The sequence below is a fragment of the Propithecus coquereli genome, unplaced genomic scaffold, assembly GCF_000956105.1.
Source record: "Propithecus coquereli isolate 6110/MARCELLA unplaced genomic scaffold, Pcoq_1.0 Scaffold24, whole genome shotgun sequence".
Taxonomy (NCBI): Eukaryota; Metazoa; Chordata; class Mammalia; order Primates; family Indriidae; genus Propithecus; species Propithecus coquereli.
The window spans coordinates 7,685,021-7,700,864 of record NW_012147952.1 but is presented as its reverse complement, the minus strand read 5'-3'; positions in this window follow the sequence as shown (position 1 = coordinate 7,700,864).

Below are 15,844 nucleotides of genomic sequence, written 5' to 3'. Positions count from 1 at the left end.
CCAATGAATATTACTACTATATGAGCACCTTAGTGTTGATCAGTTAGTGCCAATTTGATGGATAACCCAAGTGCCCTTCAATCCATCAGTAGATTAATAAAATATTGTATACATTTCCTGGGAATTTTTATAATGGCTGGGGGTTTAATTTTGCCAAATACTTTCTTCTTCATCTATTAAGAATGTCACATCATTTTTCTTTATTGTTTCTAATACAGTTTATTACATTGATTGATCTTCTAATGTTGAAACAACATTACATTTTCAAGATAAACTTCACTTCATCTTTTGCATGTTCTTTTTAAAATATATGTATTGCTTTATGTGATTTGCTGATATTGTGATGAGGATTTTTGCACCTCTGTCCTTGAGAGATATTTGTCTGTAGGATATTTCCTCCTTGTAATATCTTTGTAATGTATTGTTACCAGGGTAAGACAAGCCTTATAAAATGAGTTGGGAGGTGTTCCCTTGTCTCCTATTTTCTGGACAAGTTTGTATAGAGTTTGTACTATTTCATCTTTAAATGTTTGGTATAATTTGCCAATGAAGTCATGTGGGCCTAAAGTTTTCTTTGTGTGCGGTTTTTAAGGGATATATTTTAAAATTTATTTCCTTTAATAAACACTAGCTATTCTAGTTATTTAGTTCTTCTTATGTAAGCTTTGATATTTTCCCTAGTTGTTCATATGTCCTTATTATACTTTTTAATGTAGGTATGATCTGTAGTGATGCCTATTTTTATATTCCTGATATTGTCAGTTTGTGTTTTCTGTCTTCATCTTGATTAGCCTGTCTAGAGGTTATTTGATTTTATTTATTTTCTCAAAGAGTCAGGTTTTCACTTCATTGATTTTTTAAATTGTCTGTTTTCCATTTTACTGATTTATGCTCTTACTATTTCCTTTCTTCTGCTAGCTTTAGGTTTAATTTGTTCTTCTCTTACTAGTTTCTTAAGGTGAAAGCTTAGATCATTGATTTAAGAACTTTTCTCATTTCTAATATGAGAATTTACTACTGTAAATTTTGCTCTAAATACTACTTTCACTGTGTCACACAAATGTTGGTAAGTGCATGTTCATTTTCATTCAGTTCTAAGTATTTACTAATTTCCTCCATGACTTCTTCTTTGACCCATATTTTATTTATAAGTGTGTTGTTTAAGTTCCTGGTATTTGAAGATTTTTCCAGACATCTTTCGTTATTGGTATTTCGCTTAATTCCATCGTGGTTACAGAACATACTTTGCATGACTTCAATTCTTTTAAATTTGCTGAGGTTTGTTTTATGGCCTAAAATATCTTGAATGTTCCATATGCGCTTAAAAAGAATGTGTGTTCTGCTGTTCCGGCATGAGGTGCTCTATAGACATCAATTAGGTCAAGTTGGTTGATAGCACTGTTCAGGTCTTTTATACTCTTACTCATTCATTCTCTAATTTTTCTATCAATTACCAAGAAAAGAGTGTTGAAGTATCTAAATATAATTGTGGTTTTGTCTATTTCTCCCTTCAGTTCTACCACTTTATGTTTTATGCATGTGAAGATCTGTTATTAGGTACACACATTGTATCTTTGCAGTAAACTGGCTCTTTATCATTATGCAATGTTCTTTTTCTTATTTTGAAGTCTTTGATATCAATCAACCTAATTCAGCTTTTTTTTGATTAGTGTTTTCATAGTATGTTTTTCTATCCTTTTACTTTTAGCCTACCTATGCCTTTATATTTAAAGTGGGTTCCTTATAAACAGCATTTATTCAGGTCTTACTTTTTTATCTAATCAGCCAATCTTTCTCATTTAGCTTGCGTGGTTGGACCTGCACTGTACAGTAAGGTAGCCCCTGACCACATGTAACTTTGGAGATCTTGAAATATAGCTGGTCTGAATTGAGATGTGTGGTAAGTATAAAATACAGATGGAATTTTAAAGACTTTGTATAAAACAGAATGTAAAGTATTTCATTAGTTTTGTATTTATTATATTTTAAAATGTTTTGCATAGATCCTGTTAAATGACATATATTATTAAAATTAGTTTCATCTGTTTTTTATTTTTTAATGTGACCACTAGAAAATTTAAAATTACTTACCTTGCTTGCATTGTATTTCTATTGGACAGCACTGGTTTAGACCACTTTCATTTAATTTCACCGTGGATATAGTTTATTTAAAATCTACCATCTTGCTGATGGTTTTCTATTTGTCCTATTTGTTCTTTTTGCCCCCTTTTCTTCTCTTTCTCTACCTGATTTTGAATTAATTTATGATTTCATTTTTCTCCACTAGAGCCTTCTTATTTATAAATTTTAAAAAACTTTAATGTTTTCTAGAGTTTACAGTGTACATTTTAAATTTATCACAGGCTACCTTTAAATAATACTATGCTACTTTTGGTATACTGTGTCTTTTATTACAACATATTTCTGATTTTTTTCCTAGCTTCATTTATGTTAATTTTGTCATACATTATACCTTTATGTCGTCTATAAACCCACAATACATTGCTTCTATTTTGGGTTTAAATAGCTGTTTCTTAAAATAATTTAAATGAAGGAAATGCCCTTTATATTTACTTTCATTTTAACTACTTCTGAAGCTCCTCATTTCTTCTAATAGGTCAAGGTTTCTTTGTGTATCATTTTCCTCTGCATGAAGAACTTCCTTTCACATTTCTTGTAGCACAAGTTTGCTCGTAATACTTTCATTCAGCTTTAAGCTAATTTGTCCCCATTACTGAGGCACTATCCTTCTGAGGACCCTACTTAACACCCATGTATTAAGAGGTTGTTCCACTCTGGCTAAATGGAACACAAACCACTGCTTGCCTATGTAAGCTTTTTTTTTTTCCTGCTTTGATTTATTTATTTAATCAAAAAAACCTTTTTTTTATTTCAGCATATTACGGAGTACAAATGTTTAGGTTACATATATTGCCTTTGCCCCACCTGAGTAAGAGCTTCAAGCGTGTCCATCCCCCAGACGGTGCGCACCGCACACATTACGTGTGTACATACCCATCCCCTCCTTCCCCTCCTCCCTGCCCAACACCCGAAAAATGTTACTACTAAATGTGCACATAAGTGTTGATCAGTTAATACCAATTTGATGGTGAATACATGTGGTGCTTATTTTTCCATTCTTAGGATACTTCACTTAGAAGAATGGGCCCCAGCTCCATCCAGGATAATACAAGTGGTGCTAGATCACCACTGTTTTTTGTGGCTGAGTAGAACTCCATAGTATACATATACCACATTTTATTAATCCATTCATGTATTGATGAGCACTCGGGTTGTTTCCACATCTTTGCAATTGTACATTGTGCTGCTATAAACATTCTAGTGCAGATGTCTTTTTTATAGAATGTCTTTTTTTCCTTTGGGTAGATGCCCAGTAATGGGATTGCTGAATCAAATGGTAGTTCTACTTGTAGCTCTTTGAGGTATCTCCATATTACTTTCCACAGAGGTTGTGCTAGTTTGCAGTCCCACCAGCAATGTTTAAGTGTTCCTGTCTCTCTGCATCCATGCCAACATTTATTGTTTTGGGACTTTTTGATAAAAGCCATTCTCACTGGAGTTAAGTGATATCTCATTGTGGCTTTGATTTGCATTTCCCTGATGATTAGAGATGTTGAGCATTTTTTCATATGTTTCTTGGCCATTATTCTGTCTTCTTTTGAAAACTTTCTGTTCATGTCCTTTGCCCACTTTTTAATGGGGTTGTTTGATTTTTTCTTGCTGATTTTCCTGAATTCTATATATATTCTAGTTATCAGCCCTTTATTGGATGTGTAGCATGTGCATAAACATACAGTGGGGAAAAGAATCCTTATTCAATAAATGGTGCTGGGAAAACTGGATAGCCACATGTAGAAGACTGAAACAGCATCCGTACCTCTCACCTCTCACAAAAATCAACTCACAGTGGATAACAGACTTAAATCTAAGGCAAGAAACTATAAGAATTCCAGAAGAAAATGTTGGAAAAACCTTTATAGACATCGGTCTAGGGAAAGAATTTATGAAGAAAACCCCAAAGGCAATCACAGCAACAACAAAAATAAATAAATGGGACCTGATCAAATTAAAAAGCTTCTGCACAGCCAAGGAAACTATCACAAGAGCAGACAACCTACAGAATGGGAGAAAATATTTGCCTATGTAAGCTTAAGAATCATTTACCCTATTCCTTTCTGAGGGTTCTTGCTTCCACCTCAGGCAATTCCGTCCATGTATTCACAGATCAGTATTCAGCCTCTAGACTTGTGGAGAACCCTTGAAAGATATTGGGAGTGCTTTCTCTCTTTCTCTCACTCTCACTTGCAATCTCTCTCTCTCTCTCTCTGAAACTCTCAACTCTTCAATATTTGCCTCACAAATTTTAATTGGCTTCATCTCTCTGAACTCCGAGCTCTGTCTCTTCAACTGAGCAAGACGGCCACTTTGTTTTGGCTCTCTCTAACTTTGCCATGGCCTGGAAGTAAGATGAGTCAATCAAAAGGCTCACTTATTAGTCTCCCTTCTCTCAGAGATCAGTGTCCTGTACTGCCTATTGTCTGAACGTCTAAAAATTGTTTTGTACAGTTTTCAATTGTTTAAAGCAGGAAATAAAATATGCTCTCTTTTACACAATCCTGTCTAGAAGTAGATATAGCCCACTTAAAGGTTTTAAGGTAGAGAGAAAATGGTAAAATTTGTGGTTAAATCAGTCTGATGGACGAATAAAATATTACTTGGATACAAGTGAGATTAGAGACCAAAATCAAGCTAAGATGCTAATTGTCACAGTAGCAGACAGCAAGAGCATGAATTTTTGCCAGTAGACGCCGGCATGGATAAGAATTGATAGATATAATAAATATTTAGAGCAATAGTGACTGATTGAATCTGAGAAAATCAAATGAGATAAGGAGCACAAAATAATTTTCAAACATCCATTTAAACATTCATTTAACAACTACTGTGTGCCCAATCTGGCAGGTTGACAGAGTACAAATATAAATAAGACATGGTATCTGAGATAGGAGAAATAATAAGCTTATAAATATGATTATAGAACAATGCAAGGACTACCATAATATAAGTATAAACAAAGTGCTATATTACAGAAATAGTGGAGCAATAACAGTTGAGGGGAGGCCAGGAAGCCCTTAAAAAGAACATCATATCTGAGACAGTCCTTGAAAGATAATGGGAGTTTTTCAGGCAGATAAGAAGGAAAAGGACATTTAGGGAAAAAAAAATTAATAATACAAGCATAGTGATTTCCAAGAACAAAGACAGTTTTATTGTAAGTGGAGTACAGAATATGTTGTGTAACGAAGGTGTAGAAATATAAAAGTGTAATATTCAAAAGCAAGATATTATTATTACATTTCCAAGAATTGTTTCCATAGTCATATACATATATCATGGGAAAGGTGGAAATAAGTTTTGGTGATGCCACGGTAGTCAAAGTAGACTCTGTGTCATCAGTTACGCAGCACAGAAGAAATCAATATTTATGCCTACTTCTAATCCAGGATACAACAAATGCAATTACCTTAAAATGTCTGCCTTCATGTACTAAAATAATGTTCAAACAATCCATGCACTTTAAAAGAAATAGAAATAAATATTTGAAATAGCTCTAAGAAAGAAAATGTTATATAGCATTTATTATTTTAAAGTTCTCTTTATGTGGGTTAGTTTCATTGGCAAGCATTGCTACACATCAGAATAATGTTTTTTATTTGCCTCCATATCCCTTAGTAACATATAGAGCTGCTTCTTGGTATTTTGGTTTTAAGCATTCTGATGTTAACGTTGACTTTATCTACCTGATTTCCACATGGAGTTCCTGTTCTCAAGTGTGCCTGTTGTCCTCCAGGCGAGATCCTCTGTTTAACCCTGTCGAAAAAAGAAACCTCCAGGCTGCTGCTGTGTGGTAGAGTTTAGTCACCTGGCAGTATAGAATGGTGGAGGTGTCTGTGAGTGTAAGTGATTCTCAAACAGACATTCAGCTAAGCCTATTATTGCCCGACATTTGCTTCTACTCGCAGAAAGGCCAGACAATATTTCTGAGGCTTTGCAGGAGGGAATAGGGGCATGAGTGATTCTGCATTGTAAATCCGGTTGTATCTCTGCTTTTGCCCACTGCAGCCTCAGCTTTCCTGGCTCTAGTAAGTCAGTTGTCATTCATATTTCTTCTTTCCAGCTGCCTGTATTTGGATGGTATTGTTTGGCTCTTGTTCTCTTTGTCCTTGTGGGTTTATACCTTATTTTTAAAAATCCATTTACTATCACTGCAGTCAGCCTTCAGGAGGGAGCTGAAAAATGCATGTGTTCAATACTTCCTCTTTAACTGGAAGTCCTTCAGCTCATTCTTTTTTAATATCTGTGTCTGTATATTTTTAATATCTACGTCTGTATAATATATTTGTACAGTAGTACATATATATTATTTATAAATAAATATCTACATATTGCATTACTCAGTTTAAATTATTTTTTCTTTTTCTTACAGATAATAGTGTATGATTATATAGGTTTGAAGACCACTGCTCTGCCTGACCTCTAAATGGGGCTATCCTCCAGGCTCAGAGCTTGGCTTTTTGCTTTTTGTGTTCATTCCCCCGACATGATTTCATTTAGCCCCAATGTTGATAACCCACAAATTTTTACTTTTAGCCCTGACTTCTCCATTTAGCTCCAGATATCCAGATATCCAGATTCCCACTTAATATCTTCACTTGGACGCCTAATAGACACCTCAAATTAACATCCAAAACAGAACGCTTGATTCCCACAACCCCACACCTTGCACGAACTGCTCCTCACCCAGGTCACCCCTGTTATTCAGTCAAAAATCTATATTGAATTTGATTCTGCTATGATTCCAAAGCCTGAGAATACAACACCAAACAAAACTAAAAAGATTGTGATCTTGGCCGGGCGCGGTGGCTCACGCCTGTAATCCTAGCACTCTGGGAGGCCGAGGCGGGCGGATTGTTTGAGCTCAGGAGTTCGAAACCAGCCTGAGCAAGAGTGAGACACCGTCTCTACTAAAAAATAGAAAGAAATTAATGAGACAACTAAAAATATATAGAAAAAATTAGCCAGGCATGGTGGCGCGTGTCTGTAGTCCCAGCTACTTGGGAGGCTGAGGCAGAAGGATCGCTTGAGCCCAGGAGTTTGAGGTTGCTGTGAGCTAGGCTGATGCCACGGCACTCTAGCCCGGGCAACACAGTGAGACTCAGTCTCAAAAAAAAAAAAAAAATTAAAAAAAAAATTAAGATTGTGATCTTGCAGCCTACATGCCAGAGGCAAGAGGGAGGAGACAACAAATAAATTCAAAAATAAATATATGTCTTGTGTTTATATTTATTTATATTTATCTAGATTAATTGCTATTGAGAAAAATAAAGTTAGATGAAAGGAATGGATAGTCACGGGTGTGCACGTGCACGTGTGTGTGTGCTTTCTGTTACTTCGTTCCAGCTTCCAAAATTTTGTCGTTAGTGTCTCTTCTTTTGTTCTTTGTGAGTTTATGGGCTTAAAATACATTCATAAACTGCCATTTAGTGGAGGTGGAGGAAGGTGCTAAGGGAAATGCATGTGTTCAATCCTGCATCTTTACCTGGAAGTTGAAGAGTATCTTCATAATAAGATGATATTTGAGCCAAAATCTAAAAAAAGTGAGGAAATAAGCCATGTAAATATCCAAAAGAAAAGTACTTCAAACTGAAGGAGCTGCAAGTGAAAAGGGCCCTACATTAGGAGTGTGCTTGCTGTGTTCAAGGGACAGTGAGAAGTCTAGTGCTGGAGTTGAGAGGTGGGATGGAAAGGGAAGCCTGTTAGAAAAGGAGGTTAGAAAAGTGAGAAGGGACTCATTTGTTAGATGCGTGGTGAGGATTTTGATTTTTATTCAGAGTGAAATAGGAAGCTCTTGGAAGATTTAAAGCAGACATTATTGAAGTTATGTTTGACATAAATCACTTTGGCTGCTATATAGTATCCTACAGGTAGACAAAAACAGTATCGGGGACACTAATTAGGAGCACATAGGCAAGAGAGGAGATGATGATAACTTAAACTAAAATGGTGGCAACAGATATGTTGAGAAATGATAGGATTGTGGATGCTTTGAAATTAGAGCCAAGAGGATTTTACTGATGAACTGGATAATGGAAAAGTCAAGCATATTTCAAGGGTTTTGATTTGAACAAAACAGAATTATGGTGTCCTTAAGATGATGAACACAGCTGGTGGAATGGATTTGGTGCACAGGTCAGGGTAGGAACCAGAACTCAGTTGAATATCTTAAGTTTGGAATAACTATTAAACAACTAGATGATAATGTTGAATAGTTGTTGACTGTAAGAGTCTGGGGTTTGAGGGAGAAGTCGGGGGAAGATACTAATTGGGGCTCATCAGTGTATGTACAATATTTAAAGCCATTAGATTTACAAGGGAGTAAACATAGCTAGAAAAGGTGAGGAGGTCCAATAACTAAGCTTTGGGAACTCCAATATTTACTGATTGGGAAGATGAGGAAGAACCAGCTGAAGAGATGGAGGAAAGAATGATTAGTGAAAGAGGAAGACCGAGAGAATGTGGTACCTGCAGGACAAGTGAAGGAAGCATTTCAAGAAAGAAGCATTTCAACTCTGTGAAATGCTGCTGAGAAGTTGAGGGTGAAATATGAAATCTAAGAAATTATCATTAGATTGACAATGTGAAGGTCATTGACAACCTTGACAAAGATAATTTCAGTAAAATGAAAGGAGTGAACACTAACTAGAGTGCTACAGATGCTGACAGATGACTCTGAAAGACAGGAGTTACCTGCTGGAGCAATGTTCACACGCAGGCAAAAAGGGAGGCATGCAGAGCTCAGATGGAGATGGTGGTCTTAGGTAGGAGACCAGACAATTTATCCATTGCAATTGGAGGGAAGGAAGGAGACTGAGTTTGCAGTAGATTGGCAGATGTGGCCAGAGAAGTGGAAGCTCACATTTGGTTGAAATAGAAAGAAAGGTCATCATTGGCTAAGAAAATTGAGAGCAGTGAGATGTAGGCAGATAAAGGAGAGAAGAAGGCTGGGTGCTGTGGTTCATGCCTCTAATCCTAGCACTCTGAGAGGCTGATGTGGGAGGATCACTTGAGGTCAGGAGTTTGACACCAGCCTGAGCAAGAGCAAGACTGTGTCTCTGCTAAAAATAAAAAAAAATTAGCTGGGCAACTAAAAATAGGAACAAAAAATTAGCTGGGTGTGGTGGCAAGTGCCTGTAGTCCCAAGTACTCAGGAGGCTGAGGCAGGAGGATGGTTTGAGCCCAGGAGTTGGAGGTTGCTGTGAGTTAAGCTGACGCCACAGCACTCTAGCCTGGGCAAGAAAGTGAGACTCTGTCTCAAAAAATTAAATAAATAAATAACAATAAAAATAAAGGAGAGAAGAAATGTAAAATAGTCATCTAAGACAGTAGGAAGGTTAATTAACTAGGAAATTATAGTAGGATTGCATGGCCAAGACTAAAGGCCACTTGACTATTTAGGTCATAAGGAGAGAACAGTCAGCTTGGTCATGTGATTTTTCTCCATTCATGTTTCACTGCTCAGGTGCAGATAAGGAGTCAATGGAGATTTAGATTTGACCAGGTTTGGAGTTTTGCCAGGCACATTTGATGAAGAGGTGCAAGGGAGCTGAAGGTGTGGTGATGTGGTGAGTGTATGGTGATGGGTCATCTCAGCAAATGCACTCTCAATCACCTAGTTGCTCCAGTCAAAAACCTAGGAATCATCCTTGACTCCTTCCTTCCATCATTCCCCACAACCATTCTATTAGCAGGTCCTATTGTTACTTTCAAGGTACATCTGGAATCTATCACCTTTTCTCAATCTCCATGGCCACGACCTTGGATTAGGCATCTAACTGGTATTCCTGCCTCCATTCTTACCATGCAGCAATCCATCCTCCACACAGCAGCCAGAGTCAGTTTCTAGCATCTTAATCAGATTACATATTCCCTTACATCGGACCTTCAGCGGTTTCCTACTGGACATTTGTTTTAACCCAGATGGTGGCCACCAAGGCCCGTGCTCCTCTGCCCACTTCTCCAGGCTCCTCAAGTACCTCTTTCTCCGTGACTGCTCTACTATAGACACAATGGCCTCTTCTCTGGTTCTCACATTCAAATTCTTTTTGTCTCAGACTGATGAAATTATTTCTCCCTCTGTCAGGACTGTTCTTCCTCTGGCTCTTTCATTGGCCACTTTTGCTCATTCTTCACGTCTCAGATCAAATTGTAACTTCTTCAGAGAGAACTGCCCTGAGCATTGTACTTAAAGCACCTCTACCCATGTACTCTGCATCATACCACCTCATTTCTTTTAGTGCCCTTAAACAATCTGAAGTTACCTTATATGTTTCTTCACCTGCATACTCCATCTAGGATGAGGGCAGGGGCTTTGTCTCTTTCATTCTTAGTCCTATTCCTAAAGGAGAGATTCTCAAACTTACTCATCTCAGGAAGTTCACACTCTAAAAACCACTCAAAAGTCCAAGGAACTTTTGTATATATAAGTTATATCTATTATTATTTGCTATTAGAAATTGAAACTAAGAGATTTAGACTTAACTAACACTTAAGTACACATATAGTAGTGACATTCATCAGGTGTCAGGCAGGTTGTTGGGGGGAGGAGGGAATGGGTATATACACACCTAATGGGTGTGGTGTGCACTGTCTGGGGTATGGACATGCTTGATGCTCTGACTTGGGTGGGGCAAAGGCAGTATATGTAACCTAAACATTTGTACCCCCATAATATGCTAAAATAAAAAAATATTTATGGATTCCTTTATTTAAAAAGAATGATAATAAACCAATTATGTTGGCTTACATAATAAACCAATAAAAATGTTAACATAAATAACATTCTTATGAAAAATAATTCTATTTTCTAAAGCAAAAAAAATAGTAAGAAGAGTATTATTCTTCATTTTGCAAATCTCTTTAATGTCATGATTAGTAGAAGGCATCTAGAGTCTCAAATCTGTTTCCATATTCAAACTGTTGTGATCTGCTGTGTGGATTGAAACATATGAAGACAATCTGTCCTCACACTGACATATAGTTGGAAAGAGAAAAATATATTACAGACTTTTTAGATAGTTGTGTATACCTTCTTTGATACTACACTGAAGCTCCACAAGTGGCAGTTCCTTAAAGGTTAATTACAACATGCAATCTGAAAACATATCAATTAACTTTTTCACTGTGCATAAATTAATTGGTCTACTTTGAGATTTGAATGGATCTTTTACCTAAGCATGGTTTTGTAACTTAATACATTGGTCATTTGGAAAATATTGGTTTACTAGTTTATAAAGAATTTTAAAATGTTGACACATTTTATTATACAATATCAAAAAATCACATTTATTCTGATCTCATCAGAAGAGTCATTAAGTATTGGGAAGCTGTCAAGCTCATAGTAGTGAATAAAAATTTTCCAAAATTCTGATTTTCATGTGAAAGCTTTAATTTTTTATTGGCATCAAATATTGCCAGTTGCTTATTTTGAAATGACAGACTCACTTTTTTCATTTTTGAAAAAGTGTTTGCAAAATATCTAAGTCGGAATAATCATAGTTGTCAACCAGTTGTTCTTTCAAGTAATAATGATGTCCCATGAAGAAACGTTGCTAATTTGGCTTTCAAATAATGGCAAAAGTGTTTTTCCTCAAAAATGACCACTGTAACTTCAGCATGCATACTTTCCATTTTGTCACAAAATATTAAAAAGACTAAAATTCAAGGGTTGAGATTTAATAAAATTAATAATTTTTACTGTCTCAGTAAGGCTATTCTTAATAAATAAAACTGGTGTTATTTTTTTGTTGTGAGTGCATGTTAGTGAAGGACACTATGACTATTGGTACAGTTTGGTGCCACTGTCTTGATTCATGCTGAGACATGAGCAGTATTACCCACCATTGCTTTTGTACCATCAATGCAAATGTCAACACAGTAGAAAAATAATATTTTAGAATTGTTATGAATACATTAAATAGCTCTCATCTCACAGACCCCCTGAAAGGGTCTCAGGATCCTAGGGATCCACAGATCATACTAGAATACATGACAGCCTGGTACATAGTAGAAAGTTATTAAACATGTTGTAATATAAATGAGCGACTGGATTATTCTATTACTCAAGTCTATTACTACTGATTCTGCAATTACTTTTTCTAAAAGTAATTGTCTTAGAATTTTTCATTTTTGAGAAGAATTTTATGAGAGACAAAATAAGGAATCAATTAATCAAAAGTGCATATTAACGTCCATCTTTACACAGAGCTGTGTAGACACTGCACAGATCATGTTGAACAGACCTTCTTGTCTTGACAAGTTTATAAACACTGCAGACATAAAAGTCATAAACAGGGCTAATATTGAACATGTACATTAAATTAGTTAATTATGTCAACTTGTAGAGGGATAACCACGTATTAGATGAGATATCATTAATAGCTAAGTCCTCTAGGAAGAAAATTTAAAATCCTACTAAATGACATTAAACAAGATCTGGATAAATGGAGAGCCGCATTTAAGTGAAATAACTTAACAACGTAAAGATGTTGGGTATCCTGAAATTGCTCTGTAAATCCACTACAATCCTGATCCAAATGTCAGTTGTAGTAGACAAACAGATGAATGGAACAGACATAAGGAATAGACAAGGGAATAATAGCCGTACTATAGAAGGAACTCCTGGAATCAATACGACTAAAAACCCTAGATGGGAAAGACGGAAAAAATATATGAATAAATAACAAGAATATTATCTCAGTAAGTAGAGAAGAAAATTAATGATGAGATATTACTTTATACCTATCATGTAGCAAAATATTGCCCAGCTTGATAATGCTAAGTGTCGATGGGGAAATGAGAATCCTCCATAGTTGGCTGCTGCCATTTTGAAGAAAATCTGGCAAAGTCATTGTGCATGTACTATATGATTATTTGATCCCACTCCAAAAGAGAAAAAATCTTACAAAAAGAGCATTTAATATATTTTTTCACAACATTGTTTATACAAACAGGGAATTTGAAACAACCTCAGTATCACTAGAGGAATATACAAGAAGGTGGCTGTGGATAAAACTAGTGAATATTGCACAGCAATTAGAAACAAAGTAGATCTTTAAAGAGTAATGCTCTGTGAAAATGGAAGAAAAAGCGTAAGCTCTAGTTATGTAAATTTTAAAATATACACACTCAAAATGACACTGCATATCTCCAAAGACATATAAATTTAAGAATACATCTGTTGGGCAGGGGGAATGTGATAATAGAAACAAATCAATTTAAAATGCTTTTTTTGCCATGCTCAGATTAGTGATTAATGGTGGTAATTTGCCATGAACCAGAGTCTACATTTATCCCACTCTCCTCTTAAAAATAAAAAAAGGAGGCCAGGCATGGTGGCTCATGCCTGTAATTCTAGCACTTTGTGAGGCTGGGGTGGGAGGATCATTTGAGGCCAGGAGTTGAAGACCAGCCTGAGCAACATAGGAAGGCCCTGCCTCTACACAAAATTCTTAAAAAATTAGCCAGGTGATCACTTGAGCCCAGGAATTTGAGGTTGCATTGAGCTGTGATGACGCCACTGCACTGTAACCCAGGCAACAGAACAAGACCATGTCTCAAAAAAAATTTTTTTTAATTTTTAAAAATTTTAAAAAGGAAAGAAAAACTACATATATTGTAGAATAGAAACAGATTCGTGTAGTCTGCATGAATTAGAAATTAGAAAAATTTGTTACCTATCTCTTTTATTATTAATCAGGGGAATTAGCCAGAGAACTGTAGAGTTCTCAAAGACTGAAAGAAGATCTCAATAATTTATCTTTTCTGGTTCCCTGATTGCAAGTATATCTGCTCCTTGACCATACCAAATTGATTTGTGTCTATTTTTCTTTGGAAAATTCATCAGCAAAGGAAACTCCACATCTTCTAATAGCCTGTTTTAATATTTAACAAACAACTCTATCAGTAAATTCTTTCTTATGTCTGTATTACATTTCCACAGTTACTTTCAAGTAATTTCTCAGAAGAAGAGTAAAAGTTGATCTACATTTTTCTTGTGATAATGCTTCATGTATTAGGAGGCAATTATTGTTTCCAGACTAATTAATTCCAACTCCTTCTATCTTTTCTCATGGGTCTTATTTATTCAATACTTTAATCACATTATTAATCTACTCTGAACTTCCCCACTTCACAGCATCTTCATCAAGGTGAGGAAACATAAACTGCGTGCACTACCAACTCCACAATGGTCCGATGTGTGCCTAATCAAGAGAGAAATTATTTCCGACTATTGTTTCCTGAATCCTCAAAGATAATAACTAGTGGCTGGACAATCTCATCAACTGCTTTCTTTATGAATTTTAATTATAATAATCCCCTATATGTAAAATGTTATTATTACAAAGCGCCATCATATTTGATCTTCCAACAACTCAGTGACAGAAAAGATGCCATGATTCTCCTTGCATGGATGAGTAATATGAAGCACAAAGACTTCTCATGCTAAGCATGTAGGAAGCATGTAATGTGCTTGAAAGGGAGGCAGCATAGAGTAAAAGAAAGAGCATTAATTTGTTGCCAGAGGACTTGGATTCAGACTCTTGCTCTGCCACTGGCAGTTTTGTGACCAAACAAGGATTATATTACTAATATGGCTGATGTGAACATTATGGTTAAGGTGTAATGAACTCTATGAACTTTGACTGTCATGTTTTCCTTGTTCTGATGAGTTGAATACATGTGGCTTTACAAAACTACTCCAAAATAATTTTCCCTCTCTGTTCTGCTCCTACATCACTAGTTTATTTTTCTTGTAAATATGTTCCTTTTTGTTGTTATTTTTTGGTTTTTCTTCCTGTTTCACTTGGAGCATAATTTCTTAGCTCCTCTTGTTTTTAGATATTTATTAACAAAAAATTAGGAAAATCAGGAAACATTTGCTCTGACACCTTTGTCCTTCCATAGACTATATAACCAATGCAGTATCAAAATATTTATACAAAATAGACAAAAATAAGAAGCTTTAGATATTTGTACTTCTTTATATTTGTAGTTTTGAAGTAGTAAAAGGTGGAGCAAATGGTCACAGAAATAGAGGAAGAAATATTTAATATAAATGTAATTTTTACAAGTCTAGTAACTTTTTAAACTCTTTATTTATTTATTTATTTATTTATTATTCCAGGGTTTTGTGAGGGTACAAACATTATAGTTACACTTTATGTCTTTGCCTCACCCAAATGCGGGTTAAAGGCATGCCCTTCCCTCCCTTTAGTGCTCCCCGTGTCCTTTAGTTGTAGATTTGCCCCCCCATCCCCCTAATCCCTAGAGAGTATTTCTGCCATATGATCAACCTAGTGTTGATCAGTTAGTACCAATTTGATGGTGAGTACAAATTGATCCCGTTCTTCTGCTCTTGTGGTGCCCCACTTTGGATAACGGGCTTAAGTTTAATCCAGGAAAGTATAAAAGGTGCTAGATCACTGTCGTTTCTTATCATTGAGTAATATTCCATTGTAAACATATACCAAATTTTAATAATCTACTCATGGATTGACAGGAACTTGGGTTGTTTCCACATCCTTGCAATAGTGAATTGTGTTGTCATAAACATTCGGGTGCAGATGTCTTTATCGTAGAATGTTTTGTGCTCTTTTGGGTAGATGCCTAATAGTGCTATTGCTGGATCGAATGGTATTTCTACTTTTAGCTCTCTGAGGTATCTCCAAATTCTTTTCCACAGAGGTTGCACTAATTTGCAGTC